Raw genomic sequence first — 22,607 nt, forward strand, 5'->3', positions numbered from 1 at the left:
CCACCTCTGGGGGGAATGGTAAACTATGGTGGGGTGGGGCCCTGGACGAAAGTTTGCACTCGAGAACATAAAGACACTTGTTATGCCACTGTATCCAACCCTTCCCTACCTTCTCAGCCCAACCCCCGACCCCACTATACAGTATACTTACCTACCTGTGAGATGGCTCCTCCTTTAATGATTCTGCAGGGTGTGCTTTGTTCTCTGCAGTGATGATCCGACTCTACTGCGCATGTGGAAGCTGCACAGTAGAGGTGGATGATCAGCAACAGTGCATAGAGCAGGTCTTGGAGTAGAGCACGTGCCCTGCAAAATCAGTAAAGAAAGAGGAGCCATCTCAGAGGAAGAAGCGTGGAGGGGTGAATGGGGGGGGGGGGGGCGGGAATAGTAGTAACGATTCTTTTCCGGAAATGGGGAAACAGATAGTCTCCGGATAATCAGAAAATGTCCCTGGGCGGTCACATGACTTCCCCAGGAATATGGGTAAATATACATTTTTGATGAATTATGTTCTCTAGAAAGTAGGAGGCGAGCGGGTGTTTAGATTAGTGTAGGGCTTTTCAGTTATCCCGGACAACCCCTTTAAGGTTTATGTATTGCTTACAACAATATACATACAATCTCACGCCATTTTAACGGCAGCAAATTAAAAGCTGACTGACGCTCAGTCACACGTGTAGGAACTAGGTCTCTCTGCTCTGATATGAAATGGCATCACCAGGTCATATAGAATTGGCAGTGGCGTCAAGTGAGCAACACCATTCTATTCTTTCTTCCCAAGATCATCTTTGTTGATAGGTCACATCCACCACTAGCACATGGTCTTGGTTATCATTATCATTCATTATGATCTCAATCTGCTTCTCCTCCTCATCTTCCAGGCCAGTGTCAGTCATCATCTATAAAACAAAGTGTATCCAGTAAAAAGAAATCTGCAACCACTCATCCGGCTTGCACGCAACTGTAATTACTACTTGGCCAACTTACTGGTGGTGCATTTCAACAACTGATCACAGCACATATTTTTGATGGAGAATACCTATCTGCGATTATTTCTCAAAGTAATTTGTCCATGTCTTGTATTCCTCCCAAAGCATCTTATATAACATATATGGCATCAGCACTGTAAGGTATCCATTGTAACGTACCACTGAAAATTGCCTGAGAGGCTGTCAGGTTATTCCAGGATGTCACAGACATGTTTCGTCTGTAATTACTCTGCATAGTGAATGTCACAGCAGTCATTTTAGGTCTGTTTGCCCATCTCTAGCCATATCATTATGATTCATAGGACTGTGACCACTATGCAGTCTTCTCTGACCATACTTGAATAGGACTCCACTGTCGTCCCTGTACAGAAGACAACTGGGCACAGCTTTTAAAGGGATCCCATCATTAAATCACAATTTTTTTCTGGTTGACACGTAGGAATAGCCTTAAGAAAAACTATACTTCTCCTACCTTTAGATGTCTTCTCCGCGCCGCCGTTCTGTAGAAATCCCGGTTTTCGTCAATATACAAATGAGTTCTCTCGCAGCACTGGGGGCGGGTCCCAGCACTCAAACAGCACTGGGGGCGTCCGCAATGCTGGGAGAGAACTCTCCAGCGACATGTCCATCTTCTTCAGGAACGTCCTCTTCACACGTCTTCTTCTGGCGCAGGCGGTCAAACTTGTAGGCCTCGGGCAGAGCCGACTGTGCAAGCCAGCGGCCACAAGAAAAATGGGGAAAAAATTGATGGGAACACAATGCTATGTTATAGCAATGCTAGTGCTAAATATACAGTATATACAATCTGCCTAGTTTCACACATCATAGCAATTGCCATTACTTTATAAAATGAGATACCCCCTTAAGAGCATATTGGCTTCAATCCACTATAGCTAAATACTAACTGTATGCAATCTCATTAGTGAGAAGAATGCAAGGTAGAAAAAAAAAAACACATTTTTAATTGCTGACAGTTTTTTTTACTTGATAATGTCCTCCTTACTTATTGGGAATACTTTGTTTCATAAACAATCTCGTTTCACTGACAAGTCATTTATATTTTCATAATTGCTCATTACTCCGAGTTTGCAGTTAAAACGCATTACAGTTCTAATTATTATGCATAGAATTATCCTAAAATTAATTTAGATCATAGTTTGACTAAAAGGTTCTATCATTAAAACTAAATTTAACTTTAGTGAGACTATATTGCGAATAGATGTTTTTTATAAAACACAAATTTTTGGTTTCCTTTAACATGTTTGTGCATGTTTAGAGGTGAAGTTTTTGCCCTCGGTCCTAGGCTAGGACTATACAATGACCATTAGCAAATGTTATACAACCATGTGTATAAGGCCTGGTTCACATCTGCATTCGGTAATCCGTTCGGGGAGTTCGCATGGGGACCCCCCAAAACGGACTATCGAATGCATTGACAAGCAGTGAAAGCACACAGACCCCATAGAGTATAATAGTAGTTCATAAAGTACTTTTTTGTCTGTATGTTCCGTGCAGACACTACGCGGAAAGCACACAGACCCCATTATAGTCTATTCCGCCCTTCATTGTTGATGTTTAAGTGTTCCCTTTATTTTTTGAGCAGTGTATAAGAACCTCTTATACTTATTGTTTCTGCTCAATTCACTCCTGGCTTTGGCTCAAAAAACTGCAGAAAAATCTGCATCAAAAAAAGCTGTGGGGCCTCAGGCTAAAATTGAAGGTAATACCAAAGCCTAACCCCATTCATACGACATATGTTTGCTGGATTTACCAGTCTGAACTTCATGCTGGGAGAGGGACTCCTAGCTTCATAGATAACTGTACTACTTTTGGTTCTGTGACTCTACAGTTAGGGTAGGTTCACACTACTGTTATTAATGTCCATTGCTCTAATCTGTAAAAAAAATGAGAGTCACAGACACAAATTGTAAATGGAGCCCCTTCCGTTGGGTGTCCATCTGCATTAACCCCCATGTAAAAATTATGATGAAAGCTTTTATCTGTCTTTTTTTTTTTTTTTTTTACTTTTCTACAAGGAGAACTATTACAATAGTAAACAGACATGACAGGAGAAAGCTTCTATCATGTTGGCTTCTATCATTGTCTCAAAGACAATGGGAATGGACACAGACGGAGGAGGTCATCAGTGTATGGTCTCTGTGGGGTCTCATTGTTAGACCCCCACAGATCAGATACTGACAACCTGTCTTGTGGATAGGTCACCAGTATGAAACATGCATTTGGGGACAGAAAAACCTGGTATTAAATGGATAGTCTATATAGAAAAAGGAAACCCACAAACAGTATTTGATTTGCCCTGTTTATAATATAACCTTATAAAGGTGAAAGTGGAAATATAAAATTTTACCAACATGGAGAGTAACCAAAGAAATAAACATGAAAGAAATGATCACAAAATGAACCATCAGGAAGAACCACTTGACTGTCGACTCTTAGCTGGCAGAATTTTAGGTTTCGAAATGACCTGGCTGGAAAACAGTTTGGCACCTATGTAGGCCAGGAAGGCCAAATGACTTTTGTTTGTGCTGCCTTTATTCTATGCTTTTTCTTGCAGTATTTCACCTGTGATTCACTGCATAGGGCCTTAGCCTTTTTTCTTTCAAATATTTCTGTGAATTTTACCCGTGGATTTCAACTTCTGTGGACATTCCGCATCATTTTTGCTATATGTGGCTTTATTCATAGATAGGATTAATAAATCTGCTGCAACATATACAGTATATCATGGTAAGGGGGGGGGGGGTTATATTGCATGAAAATGCTTCTTATAGACTAAGACTAGAGATGAGCGAACAGTGTTCTATCGAACACATGTTCGATCGGATATCAGGGTGTTCGCCATGTTCGAATCGAATCGAACACCGCGTGGTAAAGTGCGCCAAAATTCGATTCCCCTCCCACCTTCCCTGGCGCCTTTTTTGCACCAATAACAGCGCAGGGGAGGTGGGACAGGAACTACGACACCGGGGGCATTGAAAAAAATTGGAAAAAGTCATTGGCTGCCGAAATCAGGTGACCTCCATTTTAGACGAATAGTGGATTTCAAATCCGGGTCATATGAGAATGTGAACTTTGTGACTATGAGACAGGGATAGCTGTACAGGCAGGGATAGCTAGGGATAACCTTTATTTAGGTAGGAATGTTATTAAAAATAACTTTTTGGGGCTCTATCGGGTGTGTAATTGTGATTTTTGTGAGATAAACTTTTTCCCATAGGGATGCATTGGCCAGCGCTGATTGGCCAGAGTACGGAACTCGACCAATCAGCGCTGGCTCTGCTGGAGGAGGCGGAGTCTAAGATTGCTCCACACCAGTCTCCATTCAGGTCCGACCTTAGACTCCGCCTCCTCCAACAGAGCCAGCGCTGATTGGCCGAATTCCGTACTCTGGCCAATCAGCACTGGCTAATGCATTGTATTGGCGTGATGAAGCAGTGCTGAATGTGTGTGCTTAGCACACACATTCAGCTCTACTTCATCGGGCTAATAGAATGCATTGGCCAATCAGCGCTGGCCAATGCATTCTATTAGCTTGATGAAGCAGAGTGTGCACAAGGGTTCAAGCGCACCCTCGGCTCTGATGTAGCAGAGCCAAGGCTGCACAAGGGTTCAAGCGCACCCTCGGCTCTGATGTAGCAGAGCCGAGGGTGCACTTGAACCCTTGTGCACCCTCGGCTCTGCTACATCAGAGCCGAGGGTGCACTTGAACCCTTGTGCAGCCTCGGCTCTGCTACATCAGAGCCGAGGGTGCGCTTGAACCCTTGTGCACCCTCGGCTCTGCTACATCAGAGCCGAGGGTGCGCTTGAACCCTTGTGCACACTCTGCTTCATCAAGCTAATAGAATGCATTGGCCAGCGCTGATTGGCCAATGCATTCTATTAGCCCGATGAAGTAGAGCTGAATGTGTGTGCTAAGCACACACATTCAGCACTGCTTCATCACGCCAATACAATGCATTAGCCAGTGCTGATTGGCCAGAGTACGGAATTCGGCCAATCAGTGCTGGCTCTGCTGGAGGAGGCAGAGTCTAAGGTCGGACCTGAATGGAGACTGGTGTGGAGCGATCTTAGACTCCGCCTCCTCCAGCAGAGCCAGCGCTGATTGGTCGAGTTCCGTACTCTGGCCAATCAGCGCTGGCCAATGCATTCTATTAGCCCGATGAAGTAGAGCTGAATGTGTGTGCTTAGCACACACATTCAGCTCTACTTCATCGGGCTAATAGAATGCATTGGCCAATCAGCGCTGGCCAATGCATTCTATTAGCGTGAACTGAGTTTGCACAGGGGTTCTAGTGCACCCTCAGCTCTGCTATATCAGATTGCTACATCTGATGTAGCAGTGCCGAGTGTGCATCAGATGTGTAGTTGAGCAAAACTGACTCAGCACTGCTAAGTCTCTGCATTCGCATAGGAATGCATTGGCCAGCCTTCGGCCAATCAGCGCTGGCTCTGCCGGAGGAGGCGGAGTCTAAGGTCGGACCTGAATGGAGACTGGTGTGGAGCGATCTTAGACTCCGCCTCCTCCAGCAGAGCCAGCGCTGATTGGTCGAGTTCCGTACTCTGGCCAATCAGCACTGGCCAATGCATTTCTATGGGGAAAAGTTAGCTTGCGAAAATCGCAAACTGACAGGGATTTCCATGAAATAAAGTGACTTTTATGCCCCCAGACATGCTTCCCCTGCTGTCCCAGTGTCATTCCAGGGTGTTGGTATCATTTCCTGGGGTGTCATAGTGGACTTGGTGACCCTCCAGACACGAATTTGGGTTTCCCCCTTAGCGAGTTTATGTTCCCCATAGACTATAATGGGGTTCGAAACCCGTTCGAACACACGAACATTGAGCGGCTGTTCGAATCGAATTTCGAACCTCGAACATTTTAGTGTTCGCTCATCTCTAACTAAGACCACACATTACATATCACAGCATTGTGACTGTTGTGGAAATTCCATGGAAAAAAACACTGTGCTTTACAGTCCCTGCAAGTGAATGAATTTTATTTAATCTAATCCACATACTTTAGATAAAAATGCTTTGCAAAAACTGCAAAAAACAGCATGTTAATGTTACCTATAAAAAATCTGCATCTTCCTCATAGACTTTTATAGTGTGGGGAGGCTAAAGTGAGAATGGAGAGGAAAAGTAGTGAAAAGCACAAGTGTTTTTGATAAAAAAAATTTCTGCAGTATTTTTTAGTTGTGTGTCTCCATGTATGGTCTTAGCCTTAGGCCCCTTGATGAGCCATGGTGATGGCCATTAGTAAATGTGGACCAATATTTTATAATAATACATTAGAATGTAGAATAGTTCTTCTCCATAGCTATAATACAATATAGTATGCAGACTGTCATAATTTGTGTGGAGTTTCATAAACCGGAAACAAGGTAAAATAGTTAATTGGATTCTGACCTTTTTGTAAATCACCAAAGGAATCCAGTTCTAGTTAAGGCTGACTCAGGACGAATGATAAATTGGATTAATAAAGACAAATATCCAACTGCTCTGAGCAAAACCATGTCTGTCAGCATCTCTCAGGAACACTGGCAGAGGAGAAATGAACGGGTCACAATTTAAGTCCACAATGATGATATATTGTTTGTTTAGTAAACTTGCAGCGTAGGCAAAGTATTTTCATATTAGAATCTATAAAATATGGACAAATGAGTCTTAATCCCATGGAAATGTAGGAAAGAATTACACATTTATTGCTGTTATGAATTTTTATTAAATATACATTTATTTTTATTACAGCGAAGAACAAATATAACTATTAAAATTGCAAGGGATATCCAGACACAGAAGAGCAGGTGGTTCATTGGTATGATGCATGACACCCACAAATATATATGTGTAGTTTCGGATCAGGACGTGTTCTGTTCATATAGATTTCTGTATGATTTTGCATTGTGAGTACATTGTTTGATGTACTAAAAGAGCAGGGTAACCCCTTAGTAGAGATGAGTCAGCCTGTTTCTGATCTGGGTGATCTGTTCCCCAAGACTCTTTTTGTTTCAATATTTATTTATTTATAAAAGAACATACAAAAATGACAAAGTGGCGTGGCAGAGATACATGAATGCGCTGAAATGAAACCAAATACCACATAAACCAGTTACATAAACACAATATTAACAGGTAACACGATCAACAAACAACAGAAGAGGGAGGGAGAAGGGGGGAGACTAGAGGGAAGGTGATTGGTAGGCTCGAGTAAACCCAGGTAAGTCCATAAGGACTAGAAGCAAGCAAATGTAGGTGGGGTATCAGAGGGGAGGGTGGGGATTATAGGCCCATGGAAGCCAAATATTAGCTGGGGGAGGCGGGGGTGCTAGCTGTCTCTACGAGTAAATTGATGTCAAGGTCCCAAGGTGGACAGGAAACTGGAACAAACCAGAAGTCCCCAGCTGCAGAGCTCTTCAAACCTGTAAATTAACCTTATACCTCCACTGGGAGATTGATGGGGGTGGGGTCAGTCTCACACCATCAAAGGGGAATCAGTAGCTCAGCTGCTTGTATTAGCCAAGTGATAAGACATGACCGTCTGGGAGAAAAGTCGAGAGAGGGCGCCCAAAGGAGAATGGTTTCGGGTCGTAGCTTCAATTGAACATGGCAAATAGCGAGTACAGCGAGTGCAGGAAGGTCACTCTATGGCAGTCCCGCTCGGACAAGAGGTACATTAGGGGAGGACGGTCCGTATCACTCAGTGAGGAACAGATAGGGACATGCAGGAGGTGAGTCCAAGGAAAAGAGAGTTTTGGAAGAGTAAAGGAACCCCAACAAGGAAGGAGGTCCATTAGGTATTTTGGGGGAAGGGGAAGTGCTTGGAGATAGTGTAGAAAAGACTTGCCACACACAAATGGTGCCCCTGTTGAGATTGCTAAGTATTGTGGAAGCATTAGTGGTATAACAAGAAGACCAGAGAAACCATTGGTAGGGAACAGGTAGTAAGTACCGTTCCAGGGCAGTATGGATGAGGGTCAGTGGAAACTAATTCAAGCCATCTTGCAAGGATGCACAGCCTTATAGTAGGATTGTATGTCAGGAACTGAAAAGCCACCTTGCATTTTGTGCCGGGCTAGGAGGAAATAGGTTAGGCATGGGCGGGAGTTCTTCCAGAGGAATGAGATGAAGGGGATACAGAGAGTCTTGAAGAAAGTATTAGGGAGGAGAATGGGGGAAATTTGTAGAGCATAAAGTAAGTTAGAGAGTATATACGTCTTGAGAATGTTTTTCCTGCTCATCCAGGAGACAAAGGGAATGCTCATTTTAGAAAGCTTCTGTTTGAGGTCAGCCAGGAGAGGGGTGTAGTTTAGGGAGTAAAGCAGGAATCCTGATGCCCAAAACTTTAATAGTGTAGGAGGGCCAGAAGAAGGGAGTGGAGGTTTTCAAATCTTGGAGGGAGCTAGGTGGGGCTTTAATGTTAAGGATTTCGAACTTATCGAAATTAATCCTAAAGTTAGATACCTGTCCAAAAAGGGCAAATACACTGAGTACTTCTGGGATACCAGTAGAGGGATTAGAGAGGGTGAGTACTAAGTCATCAGTGAAGGCAGCTGCAACATGATGGAAGCCGCTCGCAAGATTCATTTTGGATCGAATAAGTTCTTTATAAATCAAAGTTTAAATTATCTTAACACATAGTGTATAAAACTATCAGGGCTTCTAGGGTTCTATCTAGTGCATTTCTAGCTCTCTAAGGTAAACACAGCCAAAGTCATGTCAAAATGACAGTAACATGTGTGGCAACTTATCAGAGGGGCCTTGAGGCTAGGAGTAGTAGTAGGAATACTCAAAGTTCTCAGCAGTCGACCAAATCTTCCAGCTCACCTCGTGGGCTTGTGCAGGGCGGAGAGGGTCTATAGAGGACCGTATGGTGGTGGTAGTAGTTCTGTTAGAGTACTTCCTTGGTAGTCTTGAGCCTCTCTGGATGAGGTGGTATTTGGAAGGGAACTTGATGGTGAATACAGGAAAAGAGTCAGATTGCAGGTGACAATAGGTTGAAACTTTACTGAAATGGATGCAACAGCAACCAAACACCTTCCAATAACAGATTAGGGTTCAGATCTTGTTAACATTTCTGCTGTGGTTGAGGGGAAAAAGCCAGGTGATGGTTTACAGAAATATAAATCCAGGATCAAACAATATGGTGCCAGAAAGCTACCATTCTCCTCCTTAAGTTAATCCATCGGCTCACAAAATGTTCTTCCCAATCCTTAGTGAACAACCCTTGAAGGGAAACAGTCACATTTACATATAAAACTGCAAATACTATTTACAAGTAGCACACAACACAGTAAATGCAGTACAGCATGTGTTTTGCAATGTCCGCTGGTATACTGCACATGCATCTATGCAAAAATGGATGGTAGGCAGTGGATAGAAACTGCTTGTTTTAGCATACACTGCGCTGCCAGGTTTTACACTTTTAATGCTAAAAATGCCCATTCGATAAGATGCCTGCCTGAGCATTTTTCATATCAACACAGTGGTTATACTGGAAAAAGTAATGTTTTTTTTAAAAAAAAAAAATCCCTGTTTTGGGAACAAATTTGTTATTTTGAAGGAAAATTTGTGTTTTTCAAAAGAAAACCCTAAAATGATCCCATTATGAGAATAGAATACTACACCAACATGGCATTGGTATTGGAAAAACCAACACAGTGGCATTGCAGAGTTTTTGTTGTAGACAGTCAGCATGCCTACTTGAAAAGGGAAGACGTTGCTTTAAAAAACAGACAGAAGCACCAGAAACTGCTGCTTTTTGGGCGAAGCTGCTGCACTAACATGGTGATACTGTAAGAAGCAATGGGTTTATATCATTTTTATAATGCTGACAATGTGACAGTGGAAGTGTAAAGCAGAGAATATGAAGCAAAATTTGAATTGTGGCAGACTGTCAATTTGCCTGATTGAAAAGGGAAATAGGCAAAAAAAAACCTGCCAAAAGTATACCTTTCTCGTAGCAGATACAGCAACAACATGGCATTGGAGGAATGACAACTAGTTTTGAAGACACATTAGTGGCAGGTTGTCAATATGCCCATCAGTAGAAATGGGAAGAATTTTTTTTTTTTTTTTTTTAAGAAAAAAATCTTTTTTTTTTTTTTTTTGGGCAGATATCACATCTATATAACGTTGCCAGAGACAATTACAAAAGTTGAATGTTATGGAATTGCCACTGGAGCAATTCCCAAGAATAGCAGGAAATGGCAGATATCAGAAAGCAGTAGAACAAGCAAGCTAAATTTCACACTGAGCTGGGAGATAGATCTGAGGCACACCAGCCATTCTTCACCAGAGCCTGCTATGAAACCAGTTGCACTTACATTGAATTTGGACTCAGGTTATTGTCCCAGTAGCTCAGTGCAAAAAATACATGCTGTGCAATCTGAGTGAGCACCAAAATGAAAAGACAAGAGGTTATCCTGTATACAAGCCAAGGACAGTATACCAGCAAGACCAAGGAACTCACCAGACATGTCAGAGATAAAGTTGTGAAGAAGCCATAAAAACATATCCCAAGGAGCACTGTTCAATCCATCATTCCAGAATGGAAAACGTATTCTACAACTGTAAACCTACCAAGACATGGCCGTCCATCAAAACAGACAAATCGAGCAAGGAGAGCAGTGGTCAAACAACCAGCCAAGAGGCCCACAGTCACTCTGGAGGAGCTGCAGAAATCCACAGCTCAGGTGGGAGAATGTGCCCATAGGACAACTATAAGTCCTGCACTTCACAAATCTGGCCTCTATGAGGAGTCTCAGCATGAATTGTCCCACTATTTTTGGGGGATACGCAGAACCTCTGATAGAAATCCAATAGCTCCTCACCTTTAGAAAAATAAGAATGACATCTCCACCATTTAAAGCCTACTGTATATTTTGCACAGGGAAATCTGTTGTAAAGCAATAGCACAATGAACATAAAATGTACTGCCAGTACATATATTGGCCCAGATATCCTGACAAAACTAATAAGTGACAAAGTAATGTGATGTAACGATGTAAAGTCATGGCTGGAGGCAATGCTATAAATCAGATTCTGTCTATCAAAAGCTAGATGCAATATAACGATATATAAAGTATTTTTATAATTAGCAAGTAAAAATGTAATAAATGACAAGAAGCCAATATAGGAAGAAGACATGGGAAGAGGAAAGATGTCCTGGTTACATTTTAATCCTAAGAAAAGACAGGCATTATATATCTAGTGATATAACACAGAAAAGGTTCATATTACAATAATGTGATTGTTGACAATTTAAGCGACATAGACTTTAGTATTTCAGTGTTGATTCATTGATTCCATTTTAGAAAACAGGAATGGTGTTATTAAATCTGGATCTAGTTTATCATCATAGGAACAAGCCATGTACTGTACATTTTATACAACATAAATTAGGTAGGAGACAAAATAAAAAATAAGCATTTTATGTTATTGTTCCTCTAAGTCAATGAAGTCTGTACAGTTCTCTTTATATTACATCATTGAGCGTTAATAATCTCCCTCTGCCCCAACAGAATTCATGGGAGCATTTTGGTTTTAATAGTTGACAGGACATTAACAAAAGCAGATTTTAATAAACTGAGCCAGAATTTAATCAACCGAGCTATGTGCAATTCTGTGTCCTTAATTTTCACAGATAGCTAGAAGCTATTTATAATAACACACTGTCATCTAAGTGTATAGATCATTCATGGGGTAATGTTTAAAGAGCCAAGACAGAGCTAGTATGTCTATACTTATATAGCATCAACTCTGCAACTAGTTCTATAATAATTACTAATACGCTGAACGCAGGGTATGCAGTATACCGCTCTTTACTGCAGATTTTATCACATTAGTTTGTTTAGGGCTGTTTTACAATAGTAAACTTCTATACAGATTTTCTTCTTCGAAAATCTGATTCCTGTACTGTTTTCAGCAAATCAAATACAACCATTGCGCATTCTCTTCAAGAAAGTATAGTCCAAAGACAGTATAAGCTTCTACAAGAGGAGTTACCGTGTACTTCAAGTGGTTCTGTAGAATTACAAAGATCAGAACAGATTTGGTCATTCCACTCTTCCTCTTCCATAGACTGCAGAAAGCAGGAGCTGAGTGTGATTATACCAATACTTTCATGCCAGAACCGTCATAGAGTGAAGTCAGTGAAACTGTGCCAAAAACACCCCATGCAGCACCAGAAACAGTTCATTCAACTAAGTGGGATTGGTTTATGTATCCAAGCTAATGAAGATCTCGAAAGAATTGGAGATTTTCATTAGGTAGGATGGATAATCTACAGTATATATAATCTAGACTGTGTTCTAAATTATTATGCAAATTATATTTTCTCTGATTTTCCTAAATGGTCAATGGAAATAACAGTTAGTATAATGTTCAAATCTTCAACTAATAAAGTATAAATCAAATTTTATTGGACAAACATAGTGGATACCATTTTTTTACAAAAAAAAAAAAAATCTAAATCTACAGTATTCTTCCAAATTATTATGCAGAACAGAGTTTCTAAACATTTTATAAGTTGTACAGAACTGATAATGGCCAAGTTACATGTTAACATAGGACCCCTTATATGATATCATCTTCACAATTCTTGCATCCATTGAACTTGTAAGTATTTGAATAGTTTCTGATTTAATTTCTTTGCAGATTGTCAGAAAAGCCTCCAAAAGCTGCTGTTTTGATGTGAACTGCCTCCCACGCTCATAAATGTTTTCCTTGGGGATAGTCCAAAGGTTCTCAATAGGATTGAGTTCACAGGAGGATGGTGACCCCACCATGAGTTTCTCTCCTTTTATGCCCATATCAAACAATGACTCAGAGGGATTCTTTTCTCTTGGCATGACATGGTGCATTGGCATGCATGAGGATGATTTTGCTATGGAAGGCGCATTTTTTCTTTTTGTACCATGAAAGAATGTGGACAATCAGAAACTCTATATATTTTGGAAAGGTCATTTTCACACCTTCAGGCACCCTAAAGGGGCGTACTGGCTCTCTCCCTTCTGACATCACAAGCTTGTTGGGACATGGTGGCCCTCCACCAACCAACCACTACTCTTTTCATCCAGGGTTGCATGGCATTCATAAGTGAGCACTATTTAGAGTTTGCCAAATAGTAGTTTTATGGACAACTGCAAGCCCCTGGAGGATCCTACACCTTGAGGTTTGTGAGACTTTTTTTTTTTTTTTTTTTTTTTTAAAAAAACTCGTTTTATTGAAGAATGCATAACAGAGCAAATAATACAATCGAAGAGAATAAAATCTAAGCACAAATAAAACTTAAAGAAAATTACAGACGAACAAAGATAAGCCACATCATCATTTCCTCCCATCTCTAAGCCCCCCACCACCACCCATACAGTTCAGAGCATAACGTTACACATTATACTGACAAGAAAAAGCATTGCCATTACAGGGGGAGCCGTGAACCTATCCGGCAGGAGCCTCCCCTCATGGAGTGAAGGTATCAATTGCCGAACGCATTGAAGGAGCAGAATATTGGGTCATGGGGGAGTCACACCATGCTCCCCAAACTTTATAAAACTTCTGGGGACAACCCCTCCCTTTATATATAATCTGGGAGAACCTCATTAATCAGTTTTCGCCATTGGGAAACGGATGGGGGTCTAGAGGACATCCACTGTAAGGCAATGGCTTTCCTCGCATAAAACAAGCATTCCCGAAGAAAAATGCGGGTGTGATGTTGCCACAGCTCCTCCTCCAACATGCCAAACAGGCATACTTCGGGAGAAAATGGGACAGTACGGCTCAGGATATCTGCCAGAAGGTCCACCACCTCCCTACAAAAGGCCTGGACAACCGGGCCTAAGACAACTAGGTCCAGGTAGCTGACCCATCCAGTGTAACTGGACCGGGGTCAAATAACATTGGTGTAAAATGAAAATCTGAATCAATTTGTTATTAGACGAGGGTGAGACGTAAAGAGGAGATTCTAAAACCTCCTGAAACGTCTTCTCCGTCAGTTCTGGAATATTAGTACGCCATCGCATCAATGTCGGGGCTTCGGCTAGAGATACCTTCACATGAATCAAATGATCGTAAAGAACTGAAATAAGGCCCCTGGGCCCTGGGATCATAGCACACCAATAAGCGGGTATTCTGATATGGCACAGGGTTGGTCAGGAAATAATGAGGAAAGGGCATGCCGTATCTGAAGGAATCTAAAGAATTGGTGTCTCAGAATCTCATGAGAAGAGGCCAGAGAATCAAAAGTGACAAACACCCCCTGTGTGTATAAGTCTGCCAGGGAAGACACCCCACATCTGACCAGGACCTGGCGTCGGGTAATTCAAAGAAATCAGGTAACCCAGGATTGTCCCATAAAGGGCTCTCCGTGGGGGTGTCTGAATACGAAGACACCTTCCAGGCTTGTTTCCAGACCTGTGCCACCAAGGTGTGGATGGGCAGCAGCCGACCTCTAAAAAACCGAGACTGGTCCAGGACTGGCCACAAAACACGCAAGTCCAGGTGGTGAGCCAGGTGCGCCTCAGGTCCCGAGAGCTGGGTCGGGGAAAGCCAAGGATTTATAAAACGCAGTTGTCCCGCTAAATAGTAAAGAAGCGGATCGGGGAGTGACGCACCCCTGAGCTGTTTTGGCCTCTGAAGAACGGACAATCGCAGTTTGGGTCTAGAATGTCCCCATACGAAAGAGGTCCACAAGGAGTGCATCTGTCTAAAAAATCGGAGAGGTACAGGCACGGCTGAGTTACTGAGGGAGTACAGGCACTTGGGCAGAGCAATCATTTTTATCAGGTTAACCCTACCGGCTACAGACAATGGTAATGCAGCCCAGGTCAGAGTACAACCTATGGGCATATAAGAGGACTTAGACCAGTTGGTACGCAGGCCCGAGTATTATCACTTCGAGGTTTGTGAGACTTTAGCTGTATTTTAGTAGCTGCTCTCTTAATCCAATTAATTTTTCTGACAGAAACCTCCCTCATTATACCTTTATCTGCACAAAACTGTCTGTTTTTTTTTCTTTAAAAATGTACATTGTGAGCCCCATATGGGCTCACAATCTACTTTTTTTCCCTGTCACTATGCCTTTGGAGTATTGGAGGAAATGACATGCAAACACGGGAAGAACATACAAACTCCTGGCAGATGTTGTTCTTGACAGGATTCGAAGCCAGAACTCCAGCGCTGAAAGGCTGCAGTGCTAACCACTGAGCCACTGTGTTTCCCCCACAAAGTTGTCTGTCTTCTGAATCAGCCACAAATCTCTTCACATTACAATGATCATGCTTTAGTTTTCATGGGATATGTAATATTTCCATGCCTTCTCCATGGCATTGCACTATTAGACACTTTTTGACAGCAGAGAGATCCTTTTTCTTTTCGATATGACTTGACACCTGTGGTCTGCTTAATAATGTGGAACATCCTTCTTAATTAAGTAGGTTTCCTTTAATTGGGTTCTCCTGGTAAACTAATTATCAAAAGTGTTTGAGATTGATTTCAAAGTGACCCAAAGATCACTGAGACACAATACAATACATGAGTTTAACTGAAAAACAAAAAAATTAAATCTTTATAACACTTAAATACATTGAAAGCAATAGGGAAAAAAAGCCTCCCATTGATTTCAATGGGGAGCGCACGTATGCCGGCTCCCATTCAAGTCAATGGGAGCTGCTTTTTACGCGCTCATTCTGAATGTGTTTTTACGATCAGAATGAGCGCAGCTTTACATCGTGTGAAGGCTCCCTAAAGGTGTTTTTTTTTTTTTCTAGTTCTACATTCCTGTACATTCTTAACTAAAGATCAATAAAGAAATAACAATGTTGCTATTGCATGAAAATTTAATACAATGCAAGTATAATTTGGTTTCATCAATAGCATCAAATAATTATGGCTCACATATGTGATCTTTATTTAAGACAATTAACCAGTGGTTAAATTGGGCCACAACGCGCCGGAACTCAGTTCCGGCATAAATGCCAAATGACTTTAAGTGTTCTGGCATAAATGTGTCTGAAATGGAATGTGCGGAACATAGAAAAAACAGTTACTTACCTCTCCTGGCTCCAGAAGGCTTCGGACCTACTTGGTGTCGTTCCAGATATCACATGGGCCGGGGCTTGTGTCCTTATGCGTTGCGACGCCAGCCCCTGCTCACGTGACATCTGATGTCCTGTACATCATTGTAAATATTCCACAACTGCGGGGAATGCACTGGAGCCAGAGAGAAGTAACAGTGCCTTTTGTATTCTCCCTGGACCCTGGGTAATCTTCGATTACTATACTCTGGAGTCTGAAAAGACCCCAGAGTATAATAATTGTTTATGGATGTTCACAATGTGGCATAATCCTATGTGCAGGAGCCACTATGGGGCTTAAATTATGCCACACAGTGGCCCCTGCACAAAGTATTATGCCCCATAATAGTGTATGCAGGAATGCAGGGGAGAAGGAGGATGGGGTGGTTGTCGGTTGGTCAGTCAAAGTCTTTTCCGGGAAGGGGGGGTGGGGAGAGGAGGGGGAGAGGGAGCGTTCTCCCTAAAAAAATTTCCCAATTTAAGCACTACCATTAACCATTACTCTTTTAGCACTCTGCAGTTACACTTTATATGTAATCCAGCTCAGTCATGATGTTGTTTTAGAGCACAATAAACCTGCCATAATCATTATAACAAAGAATTTAATAAACGTATAGTAAACACTATAAGTAATAGTTAGGTGTTTACATTGCTCTGTCTTTTGACATTCACTTTCATAAATATGCGATTAGGGAAGTGTGCTTTAGCTCATGCATACATACTGTTTTTATAAATAATAGAAGTAGGAATGTGACTTTATGTTTTATGCCACCATGACTCATAACCATCAATAATAATGAAATGTGTTTTTAGCCTCATCTGAAACACTTAGAGTATGATAAATTATGAATGAAACCTTTGGAATGTCTTCCTCTTATGTAACCTTCACTCTACTCTGCAGTTAAAATTGTACCCTGGCATTACTCTTAGCCAATCCATTCTATGCCATCACTTACAAAAATACGAAGGTTATTATTATTTTAGGTTCTGTCAAAAAAATCATAATAGAATGTACCAAGAAAGGTTGATCTAAATTCAGAAAATATTTAATGGGTTTGCAGTCACTGAGACATTTGACACTTTACTTTCTTCTGGATATAGGTTTTATTATAACAGATTTTGGCTTAAATTTGTCAAATGAGTAGAGAATTTGGAAAAATGAAGATATTGAAGAAATGTTGCAACTGTTTTTTTTTTTTTTTTATTTAAACACCCTACAACTTTGAGGCGAAAAAAATAAAACCATCAATACATAAAAATATACAATTTTATTAGGGCTAGTGCACACACAGTTTTTTGGTCCGGATTTTGGCGCGGGAAGCCGCGTCAGAATCTGGACTAAAATGCACCTGCCGCGGCTAGCTGCGACTGTCACGGTTTCCGATAGTTGCGGCTTTCCGCTCTGGATTAGGCCCAAATGAATGGGCCTAGTCCAGAGGGATTGTCTTGATGCAGACGCCGCAGTGGTTTCCACTGCGGAATCTGCGTCAAGATGGGGCAAGTCGCTTCTTTTTTCCGCAAGCGGTATATTACGGTAATATACCGCTTGCGGAAGAAAGAGATGACTGGCTCCCATTGGATTCAATGGGAAGCGGTTTTTGACCGGGATTTTGATGCAGATTCCACATTAAAATCCGGACCAAAAAACTATGTGTGACCTAGCCCTTACATTATATGGTAGACTCACAGGAAGTTGTGGGGAGAAACTTGGGTTGGCGCTCAAGGTGGACGTTGTGGATGTCTCCTTACTTTCTTTTACATATTTTTCTATATAGGTTGAAATTTGCTTTGTGAAGTATTTATTAGAATTTTGTTATTTATTATTTGTACTGATATTAATTTGTTATTTATTTGATTATGCCTTATGTATTATAGAAGTTAATGCAATTATCAATATCATATCATGTGACCTTTTTTATTTGTCATGTGACAATTTTTTATTTATTTTTTATTATACCAATAACATTTTATATTTTTATATATAGGTGTATTTATTTTGTTTGGACTCACAGTTGTATGATGTTTAGTTTGTATCTCCAGTACATGTATTTGGAGTTGGCTGAAGGTTTGTAGTTTTAGAATATCATTGTTTTTTAGTTGTATAAATATAATTTTACAAATCCATAAAAAAAAATTATTTTTATGCTCTCACAACATGTAAAACTGAAGGCACCACCAAAAGAATACAGTGTATTATTATATGTATCTTAGTGTTCAGTTAGCAACGGCGTGAAGACATATAGAGGAAGACACCACTTTGCTATTCAATAGCACAAACATAATAAGTAGAGATGAGCGAACAGTGTTCTATCGAACACATGTTCGATCGGATATCAGGGTGTTCGCCATGTTCGAATCGAATCGAACACCACGTGGTAAAGTGCGCCAAAATTCGATTCCCCTCCCACCTTCCCTGGCGCCTTTTTTGCACCAATAACAGCGCAGGGGAGGTGGGACAGGAACTACGACACTGGGGGCATTGAAAAAAATTGGAAAAAGTCATTGGCTGCCGAAATCAGGTGACCTCCATTTTAGACGAATAGTGGATTTCAAATCCGGGTCATATGAGAATGTGAACTTTGTGACTATGAGACAGGGATAGCTGTACAGGCAGGGATAGCTAGGGATAACCTTTATTTAGGGGGGAATGTTATTAAAAATAACTTTTTGGGGCTCTATCGGGTGTGTAATTGTGATTTTTGTGAGATAAACTTTTTCCCATAGGGATGCATTGGCCAGCGCTGATTGGCCGAATTCCGTACTCTGGCCAATCAGTGCTGGCCAATGCATTCTATTAGCTTGATGAAGCAGAGTGTGCACAAGGGTTCAAGCGCACCCTCGGCTCTGATGTAGCAGAGCCGAGGCTGCACAAGGGTTCAAGCGCACCCTCGGCTCTGATGTAGGAGAGCCGAGGGTGCACTTGAACCCTTGTGCACCCTCAGCTCTGCTACATCAGAGCCGAGGGTGCGCTTGAACCCTTGTGCACACTCTGCTTCATCAAGCTAATAGAATGCATTGGCCAGCGCTGATTGGCCAATGTATTCTATTAGCCTGATGAAGTAGAGCTGAATGTGTGTGCTAAGCACACACATTCAGCTCTACTTCATCGGGCTAATAGAATGCATTGGCCAGCGCTGATTGGCCAGAGTACGGAACTCGACCAATCAGCGCTGGCTCTGCTGGAGGAGGCGGAGTCTAAGATCGCTCCACACCAGTCTCCATTCAGGTCCGACCTTAGACTCCGCCTCCTCCGGCAGAGCCAGCGCTGATTGGCCGAAGGCTGGCCAATGCATTCCTATGCGAATGCAGAGACTTAGCAGTGCTGAGTCAGTTTTGCTCAACTACACATCTGATGCACACTCGGCACTGCTACATCAGATGTAGCAATCTGATGTAGCAGAGCCGAGGGTGCACTAGAACCCCTGTGCAAACTCAGTTCACGCTAATAGAATGCATTGGCCAGCGCTGATTGGCCAATGCATTCTATTAGCCCGATGAAGTAGAGCTGAATGTGTGTGCTAAGCACACACATTCAGCACTGCTTCATCACGCCAATACAATGCATTAGCCAGTGCTGATTGGCCAGAGTACGGAATTCGGCCAATCAGCGCTGGCTCTGCTGGAGGAGGCGGAGTCTAAGGTCGGACCTGAATGGAGACTGGTGTGGAGCGATCTTAGACTCCGCCTCCTCCAGCAGAGCCAGCGCTGATTGGTCGAGTTCCGTACTCTGGCCAATCAGCGCTGGCCAATGCATTCTATTAGCCCGATGAAGTAGAGCTGAATGTGTGTGCTTAGCACACACATTCAGCTCTACTTCATCAGGCTAATAGAATACATTGGCCAATCAGCGCTGGCCAATGCATTCTATTAGCTTGATGAAGCAGAGTGTGCACAAGGGTTCAAGCGCACCCTCGGCTCTGATGTAGCAGAGCTGAGGGTGCACAAGGGTTCAAGTGCACCCTCGGCTCTCCTACATCAGAGCCGAGGGTGCGCTTGAACCCTTGTGCAGCCTCGGCTCTGCTACATCAGAGCCGAGGGTGCGCTTGAACCCTTGTGCACACTCTGCTTCATCAAGCTAATAGAATGCATTGGCCAGCACTGATTGGCCAGAGTACGGAATTCGGCCAATCAGCGCTGGCCAATGCATTCTATTAGCCCGATGAAGTAGAGCTGAATGTGTGTGCTAAGCACACACATTCAGCACTGCTTCATCACGCCAATACAATGCATTAGCCAGTGCTGATTGGCCAGAGTACGGAATTCGGCCAATCAGCGCTGGCTCTGCTGGAGGAGGCGGAGTCTAAGATCGCTCCACACCAGTCTCCATTCAGGTCCGACCTTAGACTCCGCCTCCTCCAGCAGAGCCAGCGCTGATTGGCCGAATTCCGTACTCTGGCCAATCAGCACTGGCTAATGCATTGTATTGGCTTGATGAAGCAGTGCTGAATGTGTGTGCTTAGCACACACATTCAGCTCTACTTCATCGGGCTAATAGAATGCATTGGCCAGCGCTGATTGGCCGAATTCCGTACTCTGGCCAATCAGCACTGGCTAATGCATTGTATTGGCTTGATGAAGCAGTGCTGAATGTGTGTGCTTAGCACACACATTCAGCTCTACTTCATCGGGCTAATAGAATGCATTGGCCAATCAGCGCTGGCCAATGCATTCTATTAGCGTGAACTGAGTTTGCACAGGGGTTCTAGTGCACCCTCGGCTCTGCTACATCAGATTGCTACATCTGATGTAGCAGTGCCGAGTGTGCATCAGATGTGTAGTTGAGCAAAACTGACTCAGCACTGCTAAGTCTGCATTCGCATAGGAATGCATTGGCCAGCCTTCGGCCAATCAGCGCTGGCTCTGCCGGAGGAGGCGGAGTCTAAGGTCGGACCTGAATGGAGACTGGTGTGGAGCGATCTTAGACTCCGCCTCCTCCAGCAGAGCCAGCGCTGATTGGCCGAATTCCGTACTCTGGCCAATCAGCACTGGCTAATGCATTGTATTGGCTTGATGAAGCAGTGCTGAATGTGTGTGCTTAGCACACACATTCAGCTCTACTTCATCGGGCTAATAGAATGCATTGGCCAATCAGCGCTGGCCAATGCATTCTATTAGCGTGAACTGAGTTTGCACAGGGGTTCTAGTGCACCCTCGGCTCTGCTACATCAGATTGCTACATCTGATGTAGCAGTGCCGAGTGTGCATCAGATGTGTAGTTGAGCAAAACTGACTCAGCACTGCTAAGTCTGCATTCGCATAGGAATGCATTGGCCAGCCTTCGGCCAATCAGCGCTGGCTCTGCCGGAGGAGGCGGAGTCTAAGGTCGGACCTGAATGGAGACTGGTGTGGAGCTATCTTAGACTCCGCCTCCTCCAGCAGAGCCAGCGCTGATTGGTCGAGTTCCGTACTCTGGCCAATCAGCACTGGCTAATGCATTGTATTGGCTTGATGAAGCAGTGCTGAATGTGTGTGCTTAGCACACACATTCAGCTCTACTTCATCGGGCTAATAGAATGCATTGGCCAATCAGCGCTGGCCAATGCATTCTATTAGCGTGAACTGAGTTTGCACAGGGGTTCTAGTGCACCCTCGGCTCTGCTACATCAGATTGCTACATCTGATGTAGCAGTGCCGAGTGTGCATCAGATGTGTAGTTGAGCAAAACTGACTCAGCACTGCTAAGTCTGCATTCGCATAGGAATGCATTGGCCAGCCTTCGGCCAATCAGCGCTGGCTCTGCCGGAGGAGGCGGAGTCTAAGGTCGGACCTGAATGGAGACTGGTGTGGAGCTATCTTAGACTCCGCCTCCTCCAGCAGAGCCAGCGCTGATTGGTCGAGTTCCGTACTCTGGCCAATCAGCACTGGCCAATGCATTTCTATGGGGAAAAGTTAGCTTGCGAAAATCGCAAACTGACAGGGATTTCCATGAAATAAAGTGACTTTTATGCCCCCAGACATGCTTCCCCTGCTGTCCCAGTGTCATTCCAGGGTGTTGGTATCATTTCCTGGGGTGTCATAGTGGACTTGGTGACCCTCCAGACACGAATTTGGGTTTCCCCCTTAACGAGTTTATGTTCCCCATAGACTATAATGGGGTTCGAAACCCATTCGAACACTCGAACAGTGAGCGGCTGTTCGAATCGAATTTCGAACCTCGAACATTTTAGTGTTCGCTCATCTCTAATAATAAGCAGTGCCACTCTTATTAAAATGCATTGCTTCTAGGAATCGCTAGCAGTACTGCTGAGCATGAAAGCGCTTTATCTCAGGTCAATGGTCTATAAATGGCTACTTTTCTATATATATCCTCCAGGGATAACCTGGTGACCAGAGAGCTTAAACCAGCACTTTTTTGTAATAAGTTGCATGTTTCGAACGTAGTCAGCATTAAACTAAGATTAGAGTATACTTTCAGCAATTGCTATATTAAGATTTCCAGTTTGGAAGAAATATTCCTTGGTAAGGTTGGACTATTAAGTGCATATTTGTGATCCTACTTAAGATCAATGTTATTACAGAGCAGTTG

Source organism: Leptodactylus fuscus, chromosome 5 (genome assembly GCF_031893055.1).
Source record: "Leptodactylus fuscus isolate aLepFus1 chromosome 5, aLepFus1.hap2, whole genome shotgun sequence".
Lineage (NCBI taxonomy): Eukaryota > Metazoa > Chordata > Amphibia > Anura > Leptodactylidae > Leptodactylus > Leptodactylus fuscus.